A 21,329-nucleotide genomic window follows, 5' to 3' on the forward strand; every position below is an offset into this window, starting at 1 on the left:
CATACTAAGACTGTTTACTAAATATGCCAAGCATAAAAAATGTGATATACTTGGGAATAGTAACAGCGGTGACCAGCTGACCAATGTGTAAAAGTCTGCCAACTGGTTCAATTTTCGGAGATGCGAGCAGTCCGCGGAGGCGTTGTCTTGTTTGTACATTATAAATTAATACACCTGGCGTCGACTTTTTATTTCGTATCAGCTATTCTATAAAGATTCACAGTTTCGCAACTCACTTCACTTTCACTCAATTTTCGTATCGTTTAAATTTTATATTTTCAAATCTGTAAACTTTGGCAATGAGATTCACTTTGTCGCCAACATAAAGAAATAGTACTGTCATCGATTTACTAGTTAACAGAACACTAAATGTAAATCACACGTTGATCCGATCGTTGGTAAAATACGAGTTTGCCTTTATAGAATTGCACTACAGAAACTTGTCTTAAATTTAATTCAAATTACAAAATTTCAGAATTTAATAATAAGGACTAGAAAATTAACTATATAATGGTCATTACAAACAAGGTTTTGACACAATCCTATTTGCAAGAATCCGTGGAAAGTAACCAAAAATATATTACATGTTACATCGGTTGAATGATCGATGGATAAAGAAAGAAAAACGGACGAAAAAAGAAAAATCGCACACGAGTATCTGCTATTCCCCGGCGAACACCGGTTCACGGATAAACCCCTCTTCTGTACAGACTATTAAGATTAAACTTAAATTGAGTTTTCGACCGGTTTCAGATTTATGAGATTCCCACTTGTTGATAATGATATGCGATGTATGCCTTGACCCGCTGTTTTTGTTTCATATATATGTCATGTGAACTAAAAACTGTGTGTCAAGGCGATAAAACCAAAATAATAAAGTACAATATGCACAACATTTGATAATAAATGAAGAGCGCGGGTAAGTATCACTAGTAATTTACATATTATTAATTACCCACACTAATGTTATAAATGTGAAAGTGAGTTTGTATGTTATCTTTTGGCGCCTTATTCATTCATTTTTATCACTGTCATGAAATTTGGATATACTCACGTTTAATTTAATACACATATTTTTTAACTTGAACATAGAAAATCAAGATGTAACAATTGAAGACTATAAATAAATCTATAAATTAAACGACAGCGTTAAAATTTGTAAAGGAAAACGTAACATAAGGTAAAAACAGACTGACGGCGTCTGTAGTGAATTATAAATCGAATAATCCGATTATCAGACTCTAGAAAAACGAACGAATGAATGAATGAATGGAGATGTCGGTAGGGGCCGCCCTAGACGGACGTATGTCGACCAAATAGGCGACGTGCTGAAGAAGGGCCAAATTAAAAGTACCCGTAACCGACGAGCGTGTATGACAAGATTGATGAATGTGGAAGAAGCAAAAGAGGTTTGTTTGAATCGAAGCATTTGGCGTTCCATTGTTTCTGCCTACCCTAATGGGAGACAGGCGTGACAGATATGTATGTATGTATGTATGTAGAAAAACGAACGAACAAGTTTAAGAATAACGATGACATATCTTATATATAAAATGTATAAGACATGAACGAAAATATATATTTATTACACATTATTATACCATTTATTCCTATCTTGACATTTTATTCAATCCAGAGATAGACATAATACCTAAAGAATCTCGTGCTTGATCATCTTCAGAGCAAATAAGCTGAAATATCCGAAGTAATACAAATATTTTATTGTTCTCTCTCCAACAGATTTACTAATTACAGTAAACATATAAGATTTACTAATTTCCGCAAATAAATAATTAATTAATCAATTAGTTATGCTCGAATTGGGTTAATGCTTGAATAATGTAGGCCTAGCTCTACTTATTACAAATTTCAATCTCATGTTTGGAACTTATAAAAAATAAATGTTATTTCCTTCGGAAGACGCGTAAATCTGTCTTCCAGTAAGTTTTAGATAGAAACTCTTAGTATCAGATCATCTGGCGCTTCCCCACACGATTACTCTCTACTGTTGAATGCTGTGAGTGATTAATAGACATGGCTAGCTATAATAACAAGTCCATTATCGCTTTGATCAAAGCCGAAATCTCATGTTATTTGCATGCAATCATATTAGTATTTTTCTCTCAAGTATTTCTACAAACTACAAACCGTAAACCGGCCAAAGATTTATCGATCTTCATTACGTCTGTAAGATGAAACAACCTTGGACTGTTACGTAGATACTCTGCAATCAAATCTCGAATTAGATGAGAATAGTCGTGGAATGATAGTATAGATTCCATAGTGATCCAACGATGTTATAATAATCATTGCAGTGATCAGAAACAAAACCAATCTTGGTTTTTTATAGTTATATTTGTGACGCCTTCGACTCTAGTACCAAATTTAAAATAATTTAAATAATTATAAATAGATATTATAAAAATAATAAAATAAAATAAATTACCATAGAACAAAGTTGGGGATTGTGGACATAATCTGCCATCAAATTTCTAAGTTTCATTATTAACGTCTATGAGGGTTGACCGCGATTGAACCAGAACGTATAGTACGAAAGATGTACATTATTAGGATTTTATGCAACATTATAGTGCGATATACGAGTAGAACAACTTCTCAAACGATTATAAAGAAAGTAAAAAGGTTCGCATTTAAATTTTATGAAGCAATGCATACGCTGGCGGTGCGGTGTATAACTGTACTAGACTCTCTCTTAAAAGCAATATGGAATTTGAAACGACACTAGAGGCAATCGAGTTCGAATATCGAAGTATCGACTGAGCAGTTAACGTAAATAAATAGTAAAGTAATGCTTGTCACTATGCAATAGTACTTCGCTAAACAATATAATAACCATTTTAGTTAGTAAATAGTTGTTTAATGATTGTAAACTTGGCAACGAATGTGAAGCTGATTGTTTTGCCGTCACATACTAGATTGTTTGTTTGCAACGTCTTGTACCTTTGTTGCAATTATATGCTAGTCGTTTAAAACTAAACGGCTAAATGGGTCACGGATTATTTGACGATTGTTTCAAAGATCATACTAAAATTCGACCACGGTATGTAGCTAGTTAAACGAAATTTGATTTTATTAACTATTCTATCAAAGATATTATCTTGAATGATACAATGCACATCATCACGTTCTTTGACTTCGCTCAATAAATAATAATTCCGAGTACCATAATCAAAATCATCATCTGGATCAAAATTAATCGGTTCCGGCTTAACTGGATGATTAGACCACGAAATATAGATACATTTTCGGTTTGCCATACCTAATTGACAATATAAATTGTACTACTAAATGTTGTTCAGCATTAAAACATTGTATTTTACATTTTCAAAGGAATTACTAGCAGTGACCTCGCATAATACCTAACTATTCAATATTAAATGACTCGAGACCATGATAACACGAATAAAAGAATGCTAATGTTTATGAAGCAACATTACTCCGTGGTTATGAAAAAGTCACAAGTTAAGAGAATTAACTCCCTCTTCTATTTTGGGTCAAATGTTTGTGAGAATTCATATACATATAAATTTATATCATTCAAAGTACGAGTATAATGTGGAATATATTATTTTCATTAGCATGACAAAGAGGAACGTAATATTTTTTATGGTACAAATGCGGAATTACATTTTCGGTCACAATGTTAAAGATAAGGATAAAGGCGAATTACTCCTTTTTCATAAAACTTTGGTAGTTTATGACAAAAGACAATATCCGAATAATATTATATTCGCTTTTAGTGTAGGAGATGCTAAAAGAAACATTACACAAGAAATAAATGCACACAATCTCATTGCAGTAACAATCTAACATAATGGAAACACAAATCAGCAGAATATCAACGAAGCAATAGAATTTAACGCTACAACTGATAATCTACGTATCACAGTGCGAGTTCGCGTGTCACTCAATTCAATAAGCCACGACGCAAACTGTGTACCCATTCATATCCAGTTAAGAGTGTATAGGGGACGTCAATAATAGCAACTGTAATAGAAGAAATTGATTTGGATGCTGCAAGATTGTTTATTCTTTCCTGACGTTTTGATATTTCTTGTAAGTACTTTATTTTCTTATTTTGGATCCATCAGTTATTTTATAATAAGTTGTACCTTAAAAACATTATTAAATTACTGTGTTAAAACAGTAGTATTATCTCTTTTATCTGTTTAATATCCATTGTTTAATGCAAAAATGTTGGTAAATCTTTAATTCTAGACTTAACTTCGCTGTCTTAGGATTTTTAAATAGAAACGTTACTTGTATATTCTTCTGTCAACAACATTGCTAATTAATAAATAAACATCAAAGATCAGAGATTTTAAAATTGATGTTACCATTTGAAACAATAATAACTAGGTACCAGTTCGAAGCTTTTTTTGTGTCCGTCGTAGCTAGGTGAATAATTCCGTTGTTATTTCAAGAGTCACTGATACAGACCGAAATATCCCTCCGAGCTAAGTCGAACATTAGTCAACTCTAGTCAAGTTTCTTCGTTAAATACAATTTCGATCTCCGTTTCCTCATCCCGGAAAGTTGTTTTGACATCCTTAATAATACTGTAAATGTGAAAGTAAGTTTGTTTATTACCACTTGGTGCCTTAAGGGCTCAACGTCTTGAAATTTGGTATTGGGATTGAGAAAGACATATGGGCTTGGTTTTTTATTTTGGTCCAGGGTTATGTTATGGTTATGCTGACAAAATCGAATTGTATAAAACAATTATTTTATGTAAATTGATACATATACTGTTAAATTAGATTTTAACACATGAGAAGATCAGAGAGAATTTAAGAGTTTTTTCCATAAAAACAGATTTCAGTCGTGGCATAGTTAATGTTGGACCAACATAGGCTTAAACACATTGCAAATATAATCATAAGTCGAAAAGGACCAATTATATAATAAAGAATAGAGCAGAAGATATTGGATTTTATACAAACAAAAATAATAAAAAAAATAGTAAAATTGAGAACCACCTCCTTTTTTGTGATATTTAGGATGATAAACAAGCTGACAGCCTACCTGATGGAAAGTGGTATAACCATGCGTTTAAAAAATGATTAGATATTTCACAGAAAGTGTATGAGTTGTCTAAAGTACAGAATAATAAAAGTTTTCAATAGATAGATTCTTCAATCAGTAAATGTCAAGTAAATAAATCGAAACTTCGTACAAAGTTCTCGCCAGACATAGATCAGCTGAAAATAAACGGCGATAGCTGTTTCGGAGACGACAGTGCCCGATGCTCTTTTTATAAAAAGACATACACCGCCGGGTGCGTGGTCGCCACACACGGTTTTAATAAGTTTTAATGATCTGTGGAGATTTTTTAAGTCGAACCATATCTCGGCGTTCAGTCAACAGACTGTAAAGACAAACAAATTCTCTTGAGACCAATCAAGCTGCTCCCAATCCAATTAACGTTACCAAATACAGAAGAAATCGGCAAATTATTTGGGGGAAGAACTAAGCAGACTTGAATACGAAACTGTAATTACGTGTAATCAAGACAATTATTCCCTAGACTCGTAGACTATCTCTCGGTCCCTCGTTAAATAGTTGTCTCATTAAGGTCCACGTACGTGGCCTTACGACATTATAACTCACGATAGTAGAAATTTGTGTTAGCTCTAAACTAACCTGCTATAATACCTTCTGTTAATGTTTCGACAAACCATCTGATGTAGAACGCGTGGACGATTTAGAAATGTTTTTACCCTTTTTATTACGGACTAGCTATGCCTATGACTTCATTAAAGTGACCAGGATAAAAGTAAACTTGTTTTTTTACACCTATATTCTGTCTGTACGAAATTTAAGGATTGTTTGACTCGCTAGGCGTCACGGAACAACAAACAAGCAAGCAAACAAAAAAAACTCACTTTTAAATGTATTATAATAATAAGATTACTAGTAATGAAGTCCTTACTTTACAGTTTACGGTTTTCGGCAATGTGGTATAGAATGGAACATCTCTTCCTTTCCCATGGGTGTTACTACACCGACTAAGGGAATTTAATGGTTAAGGAATGGGCAGCAACGTCCCCCTTTAAACATCACCAAAGCCTAACTGTAGTTGCCAATCCGCCTGTCAAGCGTGGTAATTACTGGCAAAATCTCCCTTATGGGGAAAGCCTATGTCCAGCAGTGGACAGTTAACGACTGATATGATGACGATGAAGGGTTTTAGGAACATGGAATGACAATAAATTACAATTGTGATCTTTATTAAATAGGGAACATATTGGTGTAGCTAAACGATTTGTTATCTGTTGACTCATATAAACTATTTGATACTTGGAAAGATGATATTTTTTAATAATTAGACAATTAATTCTGAATTTGTTTGACTATGATATATGGGCTAGTTGCTGAGACCGATAAGTGTATAATAAAATATTTTATAATTTTTTTGACAGATCAATATGAAGCTTATTCTCTTTTTAAGCGATTTCCAAAGGAAGGAGATTTTAAATTTCTTTAAGAGATGAACATGAAATGGTGCACCCATTTATGCTAACGGTATACGAAATACAATAATGGGGTAGCAATGGAGGATGTTGCAACTTTTTTAAAATAATATAGCCTATCTTACTCTCTGATAAATTATCTTATTATAGGTATTCTTTTTAATCGGTTGAGGAGTTTTTGAGTTTATCTATTACAAACAAACAAACATACAAAAAATAAATATTAATCTAGATGTAATTGTGCTTACAAAACATCTCGTCGTTTATTGATGTATGTATTTAAGACTGAAATCGCTTTCTTAAGGAGTTAAATATTAATTTTTCATAAAAGAAGTTTAATCTTGATCATCACCTTATCAGCCTTTAACTGTTCACTGCTGAATATAAGCCTCGACTTAGGGCGGTTTTGCCAGTAGTTGCCACGTTTGGCAGGAGGATCGCCATCCGCAGTAAGGTTTGGAGATGTTTTTAAAGGGACGCTGCTGCCCATCCCTCACCCCTCCTTAGTCGTCTCTTACAATATCCACAAGAAAGGAAGAAGTGGCCTATTCTATGGTAGTACCACGTGAGAAGTTTAATGGTACATTTAATTTATTTCATGATACAGAACGAACTTTTCTTGGTTTCATCTCGCTACAAAGTTAAAAGCGCAGCCGTGTCCCTTACATGAACACATAAATATTAATATTCTTTATTAAAATAAGTCTTGGGACTTAATTCGAAGAAGACATTTTACATGTAAGTAGTTTTTATTAAAAAGTTCAAAACTAATGAATAGGTAATAATAATATCTAAACAAAATTCTAGAGACGTCATTGAATTTAGAAAGGTGCATAAAATGTAGGATACTTCGCACTTTACTGAAATCAAACGAAGGTTAACGGTTGTGTACCTAACACTGAAATGAGCATTCACTTCAGTTTCAAATAGAATCGAATTTAATGCAAAAAAAAACGTATTAGTTTTTTCTACACACTTTCGTGTACTAAATAACACTATATCTTTGTGGATTAGGCCACTTATCAATTGTTATAAAATAAAAATAATAATGTGTAATTCAGAAAAACAACATCGGCTTTTTGTGTCTAAATTAATAAGATACAAAAGAGGAGCAAGCCGAATTGATCAAAAGAAATATGGCTAGGTGTTTTCTATAATATGTATTTACACAAAAGTATTTCTATTGTCTAGTATGCATAGTACAAGCTGTGTTTAGTTTGGAACATGATGAAATAAACATTGGATAATAGAAATAAATTTCATCATCATCATTTCAGCCATTATTCGTCCACTGCTGGACATAAGCCTCCCCCATAGACTGCCACAAAGAACGGTCCTGAGCCACCTGCATCCACTGATTCCCTGCAATACATTTCAGGTCGTCACTTTATCTAGTGGGGAATCGTCCTATATACCGTTCGCCGAAATAAATGTATTATGTATTTTTAAAAGCAATAATAAATTTCTATTTAATAATCACTTGCCCATAATAATAATCCAATAATAAATGCGGCAAAATATCTGGATCAATCTGTCATAATATTTTAAATAGATTTTATAATAAATAAGGTTTGTTGCTGTGGTTTATATTCCATTTAATTATCTAACAGGGGTTTGTTTTCAATTTACATCTGGATTAAAAAGCACAGGGCCGAATTTGGATACTGATCTAATTAAACTTCAATGTAATAATATTTGTTTTGTTTTATACAAATTGCAGTGGTTATAGCACCAGAATTTGTGTACAAGTTTATTATATTTTCACTGGTACATTGTATATTAGATATCGCTATAAAATTACAATGTTTCTACGTGATGATTTGTGACATAGTGTTTATACAATATGTTTAAGTACTGATAAAGCTGGCTGCCAACAAATTATTTTTAAACAAACTCGTACATTACAGTACAGTACATAAGGTGGTTGCGATATGTATGTTAGTTAATGTATCCATAGTGCTACGGATGCCTTGAAATTGTCTGTGATAAAACCTTCCATATTTTTGTGAAGTCTTTTAGGGAATATCCTGGTAGGCAATTATTTTAAAACAATTGTTTTTCAATATTTTTTTATAATTGCTTATCATCCGTATGTTAAACTACTTTTGTTGTCTCTTTGTCGAATACACAATGATCTTTAGTTACAGTTTACGATACAAGAGACCATCATTTTTCAATTTATTTTTCTCAACAAAGTCTTAAATTATCTTGAATAGCTTTCGAACAATATATAAATCCCTCATATCACTTACCCTAATCTCATTGTTTATGTTTACTTGGCGGCAAAACAGACTTATCAAATTTAACGTTAATTTTAGTTTTGTTCTACGTGTAAGATAAAATTCTTAAATAGTTAATAAATAAATAATAAATCAAATCAGTATATACATCTATGGTATATTTTATATTTTGCCGTTTTTAATTTTTTTGGGCTTGATTGTTTGTTAATTAAGTAGCTTTGTATTGCTCAAAAAATGTATTATTTACCTAACTTAAACATTATTAAAACCATATTTTGATTATGAAGTCTCCAAAATGTTTTTTACCATCAAATTCCAATATGCAAGTAACATTTAAGTAATTTTTATTTGACTTCATTTTAGCTAACAGGACTCTGCAAATGACCGTAATAACTAAAACATACATCATCTTTTAGTGGTATGCTAGTAAAGGAAGTTGTTAAATGTATTTATAACTCAGATGTGTCTCGGGCACCAAGTTACACCTTAGGTAAGAATAAAAAACGCAGTGACGTAATTCGACGCGACCTTGGTCTAAGTGGCGGGCCTCTTATTGCAAACCTCAAGACACGTGGGAAGAAATAAAAAAAAATAATGGCATATTTTTTATACGTAATATTGACAGATCTTTCATTAATACATCGTTAAGAATTCCAGTCATGTATTGTGTGTCAATACAATAGATAGATAGACACACTTTATTGTTTCCTCCAAAAAATTACAACAGTAAACTTATTATAAATACAAACAATTACAAGAAATAATCAATAATGTATTGATAGTGTTTATAATTTAAACTATTTGGCGTTCCATTGTTTCTGCCTACCATAATGGGAGACAGGCGTGACAGATATGTATGTATGTAATATTTTTAAAATGAAAGATATCATTGTTAGTTTGTAATGGATAAACACCTCAACCGATTTTGAAAATTCTTTCATCTATAACAAGTCACATGTCAACGAGTAAGATAGATTGTGTCTATTCTATATTACTGTCTATTCGTACGAAACCGGGCCGGAGTGCTCGTATTTATATAAATGAATACCACGTTTGTAAGGGTATGTGAAAGAGAGAGAGGGAGAGAGAATAATGTTTTACTTACACTGCACATACATTTTTATAATCATTAAAGATTGGGTTCCATAAAAAAACCGACGTCAATTGCAGCAAATTGACGCAATGATTGCAACAAAAAGACGTTATTTTGATTTAAAAACTGAACTACCTGAATCGATTTTGATAAAATTTCTATGGAACCAATCTGTAAGCATATACTTTCAGATAAAAAATTGAATTTTCCAATTGATTTGAAATTGACCGAGTTGAGAAAATAACATTACATTAAAACATAAAATATATAATATTATAAAATTATAAACACAATAAAGTTTTGAAACAGTATTTGAACAGACTTAAAAGCTTATATGGTATATATAATATTAAAATATGAAGTTAGTAAACCTTTCCTTTGAATTATTAGTTTTAATATTAATCCTTTATGTACATTAATATGGTTCGTTGATAAGAAAAGGGGCCTTGACTGAGTTATTAATAATGACATGTCTAACATTGTAAGTTTAAAAATATAACAAATTAATATTATAAGCCGATACCTGTATAGAAAATACTTTTCAAGTACAATAAAAAGGGGGGAAAGGGATTGTTAGTAATGGAGACTGAGAATCCCATTACTAGCAATATACCCAACCAGGTCGACCTCCTCGCGGTTCTCCCTGAAAACTATCATGGGTAATTTCTGATGAATTCATTATGATGGGCTAACTGGCCTGTTTTCATTCTCATCTATCACCCTTCACTGGTGCTCCGCCAGCGTATCCCGTTAGCGCAGGCGGGGTTACCATACCATTTTCATCCATCAAAAAAAAAATACATTAAAAAACATATCTTTCGTGTTTATGAGATATAAATATAACTGACACTGGATTTCAATGAAGATGAAAAAACGCAGTAAGACAGTAACTGGTTTTTGAAGGCCAAAACGACCCCTTGCAATTCAGCTTAGTTATAACCGGTTATTGTCGAATAGAAACACGTAATATTAACAATTCGAAAACTGTTTATGTGTTGTGGATCTGTTGTAGATGATTGCTTATTGTAAAGCGGCCATCTTGAGTGAATCAGACGACGAGACTCCTACGCATAATAGAGCCAGACGCCGTTTCAATACTGTATAAAAAATTAATCTAAGGCTAAATTATAGATTAGAAACATCTATTAGATCATAGACAATTTTTTCTAAAAGCTATTCCAATTTGATTTTATTTAGAACATTAACACTTAGAGACTCATATCTCGTGATTACTAATTAGAGTGTACGAGCAATAGAAAACTTAAAACGTAATTAGGGAACCCCATAAACACGTGTTCGACATGATTATTGGCGCAGACTTATTCAAAGTACAATATTACTGAGGCTATAAATAGTACCACTAATCCATTGAATTTCAAATTCACAATTACGACGGCGCCGATGATGTCAATCAGTGGAATAATTAAGCAGTACGATATATATACATAATATACAAAATCATTGTGCATAGGTATTCTGGTAACTTTATCTTAATGGGGGGAAAGGGATTGTTAGTATCCTATTGCTAGCAATATACCCAAACAGGTCGACCTCCTCGCGGTTGTCCCTGGAAACTATCATTGTTAATTCCTGATGGATTCATCGTGATAGGCTAACTGCCCTGTTTTCATTCTTATCGATCACCCTTCACTGGTGCTCCGCCAGCGTATCCCGTTAGCGCAGGCGGGGCTACCATACCATTTTCACCCATCAAAAAAAAAAAAACTTATTTTAATATATTTTGTCAATAACTCCATGCTGTCCAACCACGTTCATAAATTTATTTTAGTCATAATTCTCTATGCTATCATGTTAATTATTTTGGTCATCATTCTGTATCAACCTGCAGTCTTAATTATTCCGGACATAATTTTATTCTGTCCAACTTGCTTAATTAAATTGACATAATTATGTTTTAAAATCTAACCTATCTAATCCAATCTATATGAGATTATATGAGAAAAAAGGAGATGGTGAAATTACTGTATTAACCTTTATTTTTAGATAACAAGGATTCTCTAACAGATTTATTAGAGTTGGGAGGTGTGGCTAGATTTTCTTTTGCTCGTCATCGGCAGTCTATTTGCATAATACATCGTCCTACATAAAACATCCATTAGGTACATTATATTCTTAAAGCTATGAGAAAACAGTAGTTAACGGCAGAGTAGGTTTGAACGCGGTAAACCACGGTCCGAATAGGAAGGGTTGTACCCAGCTCAAGCTTTTGCATTTTTCAAGTTTGAAATATATTCTTTTTTTTTTTTATACAACTTAGAATGGCAAACAAGCTGACGGCCCACCTGATTGAAAGTGGTAACCGTCGCCTATAGACATGAGCAGTACCATGGACATAACAGAGTATACTGTTTCGCGCATGATACCCCCCAAGTATTTAAGAAAATAATTACCAATTTCGTGCTTTATAAATCGCGGAAAGCCTATTAATATGATTTCATTTTCAGAAAAGGACAGAAGACGGCTGAGTTAAAATTAAAAATCTTAAATTATCAAAAAGAGGACTTAAATCTTAAGTCTTGATCAATATGGGAGTAAATCTTTTGATTAAAATTTAATAATTAAAGTCGACCGGCTTTACTGAACTCAGTATTGGTGAAGATTTCCCGTAACGTCGTTACGTACAGAAAAATATATCTGCCCCCTGTCCTTCCTAAAGTCGATTGAAAATGGAGAGAATAGTCGGGACCAATTTGTTGTAAAGTTTAAAAAAGTTCCCCACGTTGGAGCTGTCAACAGTGTTGCCATTGTTTTAACTATGTATTTAATATGCAATAGATGGTATAAGTAGGGCGAGGATTATTCAAATAAACTAGCGAATAAACAAACTGACTCACCTGTAGGCTGACACGGCATGATTATAAACTCGAATCCTTCGTCATAGACAGTAGCGTAAAAGCATTTTACACTAGAGGGCGTCATCTTCGTACCTATATAATACTATTAAAAGATTCAGCCCCATTAAACAAAAACTAATCTGTCGACACCAGATGTCACTATCTTGATCTATTTAATGCATGCTATAGCGATAACATATCTATCTATCGATTTGTTTACCACTTCTAGAGAGGGCTGGATAGTTTTAATTTATTGATCCCAGTATGGTAATTCTAAAGGACGGCTTAACCGCCACGACCGAATAGATGGCGACACTCTCGTTCCCCAGGCGTTGAATCAAATTATTAACCTTACATATAAATATTAATAAACCCTTAAATATATCGCTGAATATTTTACTTAGTACTAAGATGTCACATGTGTTTATTTCAATATTTATTTATAAACCAATTATCTTGCATTTGTGCCTTGTCTTTTGAAGCATTATTATTTTCTTATTAAAACTTGTAAGATTCGGAATTCAAATAGTTATATTGACTCTAATGAAATATGAAGGGTTTGGAGTATAATGTTACCTAAATTGAAATTTATTTATTAGAGATGCTCTTTTAATGTAGTTTTCTTTATCTAAAAATGTGTAAACAATTAATTATAAGATTCGAAATTCAAACGGCTATAGTTTATGGACTCGTCTGGAATGTGAAGAGATCTTTTTAAATGTGTACTTAAATTGAAATTTAGACGACTATTTGAAGTATTTATTTATCTTAAATTCTGTAAGCTATTATAAGATTCGGAATTCAAATAGCCCATAGTTTATAGACTCAACTGAAATGTGAAGAGTTAATATATCTTTTTATATGTAAATTTAGAAGGTCAGCGGAAGTATTTATTTTTGTAAGAAATTATAAGATTGAAAATTATATATATATATATATATATATATATATATATATATATATATATATATATATATATATATATATATATATATATATATACCAATATGTGAAGTTAGTATATACTTATATCTTGTTATATGTAAATTTTACTTTAAATGACCTTTAATGTACTCTTATTTGTATATACTATCATTATAAATTTTAATCCACTACAAGATTCGGAATTCAAATAATGAAATGAGAAGAATTTATACACAAATCTAAATTAAGAAGATGTTTATATTTCATTATATTTAATAAATTATAAGATTTCTAATTTCAACTGGTTAAGGTGTAGTAAATAATGTATATCAGTGGATATACGGGTAGTTTATGGCGTCCATTGGAAGTTTATCTAAATTAGAAACTGGGATTATCACTATAAGCATGTTTGTGCATAACTACAAATGTTTGGACCATTTAAAATAACTTTCATTAGGAATGCAAAACACGTGTCACCCAGTCACAGTCAAGGTTGTATTGTTTTGTTGGTTTATTTATTTATTTATAAGAAATTTTATAGAAAGAGATGTATCGTGACTTAGTCCTTTATTATCTGGATCACACAAAATTAGTCGTGATGAGTAGGTACCTTTATTAAATACTAATTGGCAAAAAATCCATATAAACTATCACCCTTATATTTACACTTAGGGACTGAATTCAGAAAACACCTTTATTATTATTTGCATAAGTCCTAAAATGAACCTACTGTTTAATTCTAACTTTCCTAGTTTCGTCTGTGCGATGATGAGACAGTCAGTGATGACTTTTTATAACATAGTACAGATGATTTGTTATAATTATTTATTTCCAAAAAACGATTGGGTGCGAGACCGTGATCAAATGTGTTCATAAATAAATGTAAAATATTAATAAAAACTCACTTTATGGAGTTTTTATCGATAAAAAGATTTGTTAAAATTGTTTATTCAATGTGCCAAGCAAACAGGAAAAGATTGAGTAAAGTTACAAAAATAAACTTCGACATTCTCTTTCGAAGCCTTATCTTCGAAAGTCTAGTTAGATGTTAGATAATCCTAAAGTTCCCAAAATGTCTTTTAACCTATAGTTTAGAGCTAAACTCTAGTCTCGTTTATTATTTTCTTTTAAGCTAAACAGAAAGACAATGACAAAACATATTAATAGTTAAAATAGTTTATTGTTATAAATAAGAAGATTGATTCTAAATACACTATAAAAATGCAACAATACACTGTATACGTTAGTATGTATTTTACTTTATACAAATATTTGAAAATCGTCCACAAATATTTGCCTGACCAGATAATCGACTGTAGACGACCAATATTTGTATATTAAAGTTGTTGAAAAGTTGGAAAATAATATAACCCTTCCAATTGATAATGAAAACTGATATTCTAATTTAAACTTTAAAAGCGCAAACATAAGTGTCTGAACTATTTTAATATCATTTATACATTATTGATTTCATTCTCTATAATTATACAAAATGAGACCGATATCACTACCATTTTAAAAATATTTTATTTTTAAAACTTATGTTCATTTTCGTCTTGTTTATTTCGTACGGCGCTTTACATTCAAGAAGATTTCGGGAAACAATTATTGAAAAGGACAAATATAGCAAGTTTATAGGATTGCTTCTTATATATACTCGTACATATAAACATCTTAAATAGTGTTTTTTTTTTATACCACGAAGATGGCAAACAATCATACAGCCCGTCTGATGGTAAACAGTTACTGTAACCTATGGACGCTTGCAATACTAGGGGTTACACGGGCGCCTTGCCGACCTTAAGAAAACCTTAGTATATTACTTACTAGTAAAACTAAATATTATAAAAAAAAAGTGTATCGATAAACGACAAAATATTTCAACCATCTATACTTGGATGGCACGTTTAGATGCCATATTAAAATGGAAAAATAAAATATGTTTTCCCAAAGGTAATTTCACATAAGGACATAAACACTTCAACATTTCATACTTTTAAACCCAGTAATTTCTGCGTGTTAACCTGTCATTTAGTTCCTATTTTTATATCTCTCCTCTATTTTTGTCCCCTTACTTGCTTATTATCTATAATAGATGTGAAAGTTTAAAATACTGAAGGGAATTTGTTTCACACGCAGATAGACATTAAAATACACCCATTATCTTATAGGTTAGTAGGTAAGGCTACAGCTAAAGTTATATTAGGAAATGCGATAATCTTTTTATAGTTTTATCTCGCGACACTTGTATAGTACACGGACTATCTAAATTAATTTACGAGAGTGAATCAAGACGACCGTGATGTTGGGGTCGAGTTGAGATCATCGTACACATCATCAAATGACAGTGGGTGGCAGCCTTGTATATGTAATTAAGTGTCATTGGTCCGTGGAATCTGGAGCAAGCATTTTAAAAGGTATTCCAGAGTAATTATAATAGTAAATTTACATTGAGTCAACTATAAAGGAATATGAGTGACTTTGTAGCGGCCAATGGTGTCGTTTATTTTTTATAGCGACCATCGTGTTACTTTGTAGTAGGAGTGGGTAATAAATAGCTAAGCATAATGTATAGCTATAGATAAGTAGAATTTTAATCTTTAATATATTTCAACCACAATATTATTTAATTACATCGATTCTCGTAATATATTCTAACGGGTATATTGTTTCTAACAGATCTATACATATTCTATTTCCATGAATAACCAATCAATTTAAAAGTATTTCAATATTATTAACTATTTTACGAATGAATAAATATAATATCTTGTCTTCAAAGGATCGCACCGTTTCGTTAGTCAAGTTTTATCTATTAACTTATCTATTTATCGCCAGGTTAACAATTACAATCTTTTGTATATACTTAGATATATACATAGTATCCATATCACACCTGCACATTTGTACTCATTCGTATCCGAGTATCGTATTGATATATAACGCGTCTCGTGTTATAATAAATTCAATTAAAATCGACACTGCATACCATTATTAATGCACCGTTATACAGTTGCAAATCCTGCATAATGAACCTGGACCGCTTATTAAGTTATATGTACATGTTGTACCAGCCGTTAATTGTCCACTGCTGAACATTTTTTTTTTTTTTTACAACACAGGGGGCAAACGAGCATGCGGCTCACCTGATGGTAAGTGACTACCGCCGCCCATGGTCACCCACAACACCTACGGCATTGCAGGTGTGCTGCCGGCCTTTTAAAAAGGAATATGCTCTTTTCTTGAAGGTTATGTTGTCGTATCGGTTCGGAAATACTGCTGCTGGAAGTTGATTCCAAAGAGTGGTTGTGCGAGGAAGAAAGTGCCTTGAAAAACGCACGGTGGAGGACCGCCACTCGTAAAGATGGTTGGGATGAAATTTTAGTTTATGGCGGGTTGTACGATGGTGAAAATCTGCAGCAGGTATCAATCCGAACAATTCTTCAGAGCACTCCCCATGATAAATTCGGTAGAAGATGCACAGAGATGCAACATCTCTACGCAGTTTCAGTGGGTCGAGCCGGACAGTAAGACGCCGATCGTCAACAATTCGAGCTGCCCGACTTTGAATGCGGTCTAACGGAAGGAGTTGGTACTGTGGCGCTCCTGCCCACAGGTGAGAACAGTATTCCATGTGTGGCCTCACTTGAGCTTTATACAGTTTCAGGCGGTTTTCTGGCGTGAAATACCGTCTCACCCTATTGAGCACCCCCAACTTTTTGGAAGCTATCTTAGCTTTTTCCTCCAGATGACCGCAAAACTGGACGTCGCTAGATATATCGACGCCAAGAATCCCCAGACTCGACTTATTATCAAGGGAAGTGCCCTGAAAGTGAGGTGATACGACAAACGGTGTCTTTTTTGCGGTGAACGCGCAGACTTGTGTCTTCTTAGGGTTAAAGTGAACAAGATTGCGTTCACCCCAGATCGAAACTTTATCGAGTGAAGTTTCGATTTCAGACACAAGTCTGTTCCGGAGCTCATCGGTATGTGCCCGCGAGATCTTTGCATGACCGGTGTATAATGCATCTACATAGCCTCCCCATAAGGGGTGGGGGCTGCCAATAGTTGCCACGCTTGACAGGCGGATTGGCAACCGCAGTTTGACTTTTGGTAATGGTTTTAAGAGGGACGCTGCTGCCTATCCCTCCTTCATAAGCATATATCGTCATAGTCGTAGAATACTGACGGATCTGACAAATATTACATATACAGATCCGTCAGTATTCTACGACTATGACGATATGTACATAATTGTATGAGATTGAAATAGACTGCTATGGAATTTGAGATTCTTTTTTATCATAACTTAATAAGTGACTATATTGTCCTTAGCGGACACAAGGTCCATGCGATCAATAGAAAAGAGGAAATTTTTTCCTCAACGGTTGGTCGCATTATGCCGGTTCATCAAGTGCTTTTTCACGCTACGCTTGAAGGATCCGAGGTATAGGATGAAGAAAACATCACATGAAGGCCCATTTCACAATCTTACGGCTGATTTACAATCAACTGTTGCACTTTTGCTGAAAGAACACATCTAAATCCAAGATAGTAAACGTAGGAGTAATACAATCTATTGGATTTTTGAAATTTCATTCAGTAATAGTCTTCCGTTATCGGAAATAGGGCTTGTCCGCATTATGTCGAGCATATCTAAATCCAATATGGCACAAGAGAGAGAGAGAGAGAAGTGATAGATACTGATGATGATATCAGCCTTTACTGTCTACTGCTGCACATAGGCCTCCCCCTATTGGGGGGCTTGCCAGTAGTTGCCACGCTTGGCGAATAGGTTGATAACCGTCGTTAGGCTTCAGTGATATTTTAAGAGGAACGTCCCTGTCCTTTGCTCGACCATTAAATTCCCTTAGTCGCCTTATACAACACACACGGGAAAGAAAGGGGTGGCCCATCCTAAGCCAGAACGACACTAATAAGTATACTTGTCTCTTGAATTACCGATCTATTCTCTGTGGTGACTAATCGTGAAATCTTCGAAAAGAGAAATTCATTCTCGTCGTCCACAAATAAAAGAAAATTTATGTCGTTAGACATTCTTAACAAATCTGAGATGAGGGGCGAGCCCTTTTATAGTCCATGTGATAAATAAGGGCGCTTCGTTTTTCAGGAGCGGTTTTATGCGGCACCGAATGAGAGATGGTGATTTGTCATCGGCCTTTTCAGTTGGAATGAAGGTCATCCGGGAAATCTACTTAGAGCATATATCTTTAGATGTATAGGTAGTGCATTCTTCGAATACCCACCCAGTCTGGTATGTACGACATTTTCTGGAAAAGTAATTGAACAATTTGTCTTAGGTGCTCAGTATCTACTTTCTAAAGAAAAACTATCTTTATATTTAAATTTTCAAAAAGGGTAGACAAAAAATTCATTATTTGAAGATTTTAAATAAGGTGTTACAATACGATACAAACAACTTCGTGTTACAAGTTGCAATTGATCGATTGCTTTCCTAAAAATTATGAAATTAACCGAAAATGACGGATTCAGAATCACGATTATTTTGATGCTTTGCTATTTTTTTTTTCACTTTTTCTAAGCTCTAAGTAGGGTATCATTACACTGAAACATTGTAACGCATCATCAAGGGTGTCATCTGGATTATAATATACCATACTAACTGGAACCTGCAGCTTTATTCGCGTGAATCAGAAAAAATGTATCCAATATTTAATCTAGGACCTGAATCCATCTTTGTACATTTCATACAAATCCATTCAGCTCTTTAAGCGTGGTTAATTAACAAACATCTAGGGAACATCTAAACACCCTTCAACGGTTTCATAATTACAATATTAGTGATAAGTATATTAATTTTTACCTTCATGCCAGTTTCAGCTGTGTAGCTGAGTGTCAATCCTTGAACAAACCTTGAATACACGTCGAACTGGATGCTGTTGTTTTGACAAGTTGAATTATCGTGACACTATCTCCACTATCAGGTAACGTGAGCCTAGCCTCAGTCATCACGCACGCCGGTGACGTCACCCGATCCGAGGGTCACTAGTTTTCTATTCGCGTTGTGGAGTGACGCACACGCTTGACGACGTGGCCCGTGCGCTTTAAATACCTCCCTGTCGCGAGTATTGCCACCACGGCTACAAAGTTAGTATCTAAACAGCACCATAAAAGTGTATGATAAAAAAATATGTACATATAAAAATAAGTACTTCTATTAACTGACTGATCTGATCTATTTATTTAAAGCTTAGAGGTGGTAAAAATTTAAATATGGATTTAAGAATAATATAATATACATCAAGGGGAACGTGTTTTATTTATAAAGGGTTACTGGTTTACTGATGTAGTGTAATGCATCAAATGTATCTAGATTTTTAATGGACTAGTTTAACCACACACACTAGGCATCCACTTAGAAATAAAATGTCTACGGGAAAACGGAAAAAAAGCAATTAGTACTATAATTAGAAGTATAGGGGGAAGGTGGTTTTTTGTAATGCAGATTATTGATTCCATTGCAAGCAATGTCAATGTCAGGTTGACCATATGGTCTCCCCTTGAAATCATCGTGCTGAATTCCAATTCATCACGATGGGCTAACTGACCCCTGCCTTTTCATTCTCACCTATCATCCCTCACTGGTACCCCGCCAGTAGTATACCGTTAGCGCAGGCGGGGTTACCATTCATAAAAAAAAATTGCTAGAAGTGGCAAATTTATTTACCTACTAATATACTTATCATAGCTGACAAGTATTAGAATATGGCTAGATTTAGTCAAAGAGTAGTTAAAGTGGCGACAATCGCAATCCTTCACGTAATTAATAACATTTGGAGCGCCATCATAGCGGGGTAACGGCCGACTAGTCGCCGAAATATTTCAGGTCAAATCCCCCATTCCCCTCTCCCTCCCTAGTGTCCTGACGCCGTTATGCCCCTTCACACAAGCGTGACTGCATATGGTGCATTGCCAAATTGCTTCCACGGAATTATTGCTGAGGGAATTGAAACCTCTAGCTAATGGAGCAGTAAAACATTTCGTGCCCATATTATTTGCCGTTTATTTTTAAGAGATGAAAAGGAAATGGTAACTTCTCCTACATTATTGGTATAAGGCGGCGGGGTACAACTGAGAGATGATAGATGATGTCTTTAGTTGGTCGATGGCGACGAATTCAGCAGGAATAAATCACGATTTCCAGGGGTATCGCGTGTAGTTGGACTTAAGATTTTTTTGATGTTGAATATTGGTCTCGTCAAGAAAAGTCAGATGTGAAAAAGAATACACTGCAAGTGGCTTTTTTGCGAACAAATGCTTTGAAAAATACAAAATTAGGTATTCAACAACATGGATATATTCCATGATTTTGCACAATTACCGTTTTTCTAAAGACCTTGACTTATTATGTAGTAAAACACCAACTGTTATTTTTTGTTTAGTATGCATATAATTATGTATATTGTATTACAAACAATATCTCACATTACAGCGATGTTTTGATGTCAATGGATAAGTGGTTGGTAGACACTAACTCACGAACTTTGGAGTTCTATAAGGAGAGGTAGACCACGACAATGTACCTCGGATATGGGCTTGTATGTATTGCAAATGCAAGTATTTTTATGTCAATTATTGCTATTAAATTAGATGCAAAAAATACTAATTGATAGTTGACTCCGAATGAATTTTTACATACATTATTACGAAAAAATATTTTCGAAAAAGAGTTAAGTTGCGA

At 33.5% G+C, this 21,329-nt stretch overlaps 1 protein-coding gene across 8 annotated transcripts in view; it reads right to left on the reverse strand.

The window, feature by feature from the left end:
* LOC113519451 (plasma membrane calcium-transporting ATPase 2) overlaps positions 1-21,329 on the reverse strand; it is a 218,968-nt gene that overhangs the window by 124,052 nt on the left and 73,587 nt on the right. The gene's annotated exons all lie outside the window — the stretch shown is intronic.

Source organism: Galleria mellonella, unplaced genomic scaffold (genome assembly GCF_026898425.1).
Source record: "Galleria mellonella isolate WM207_F2 unplaced genomic scaffold, CSIRO_AGI_GalMel_v1 utg352, whole genome shotgun sequence".
Lineage (NCBI taxonomy): Eukaryota > Metazoa > Arthropoda > Insecta > Lepidoptera > Pyralidae > Galleria > Galleria mellonella.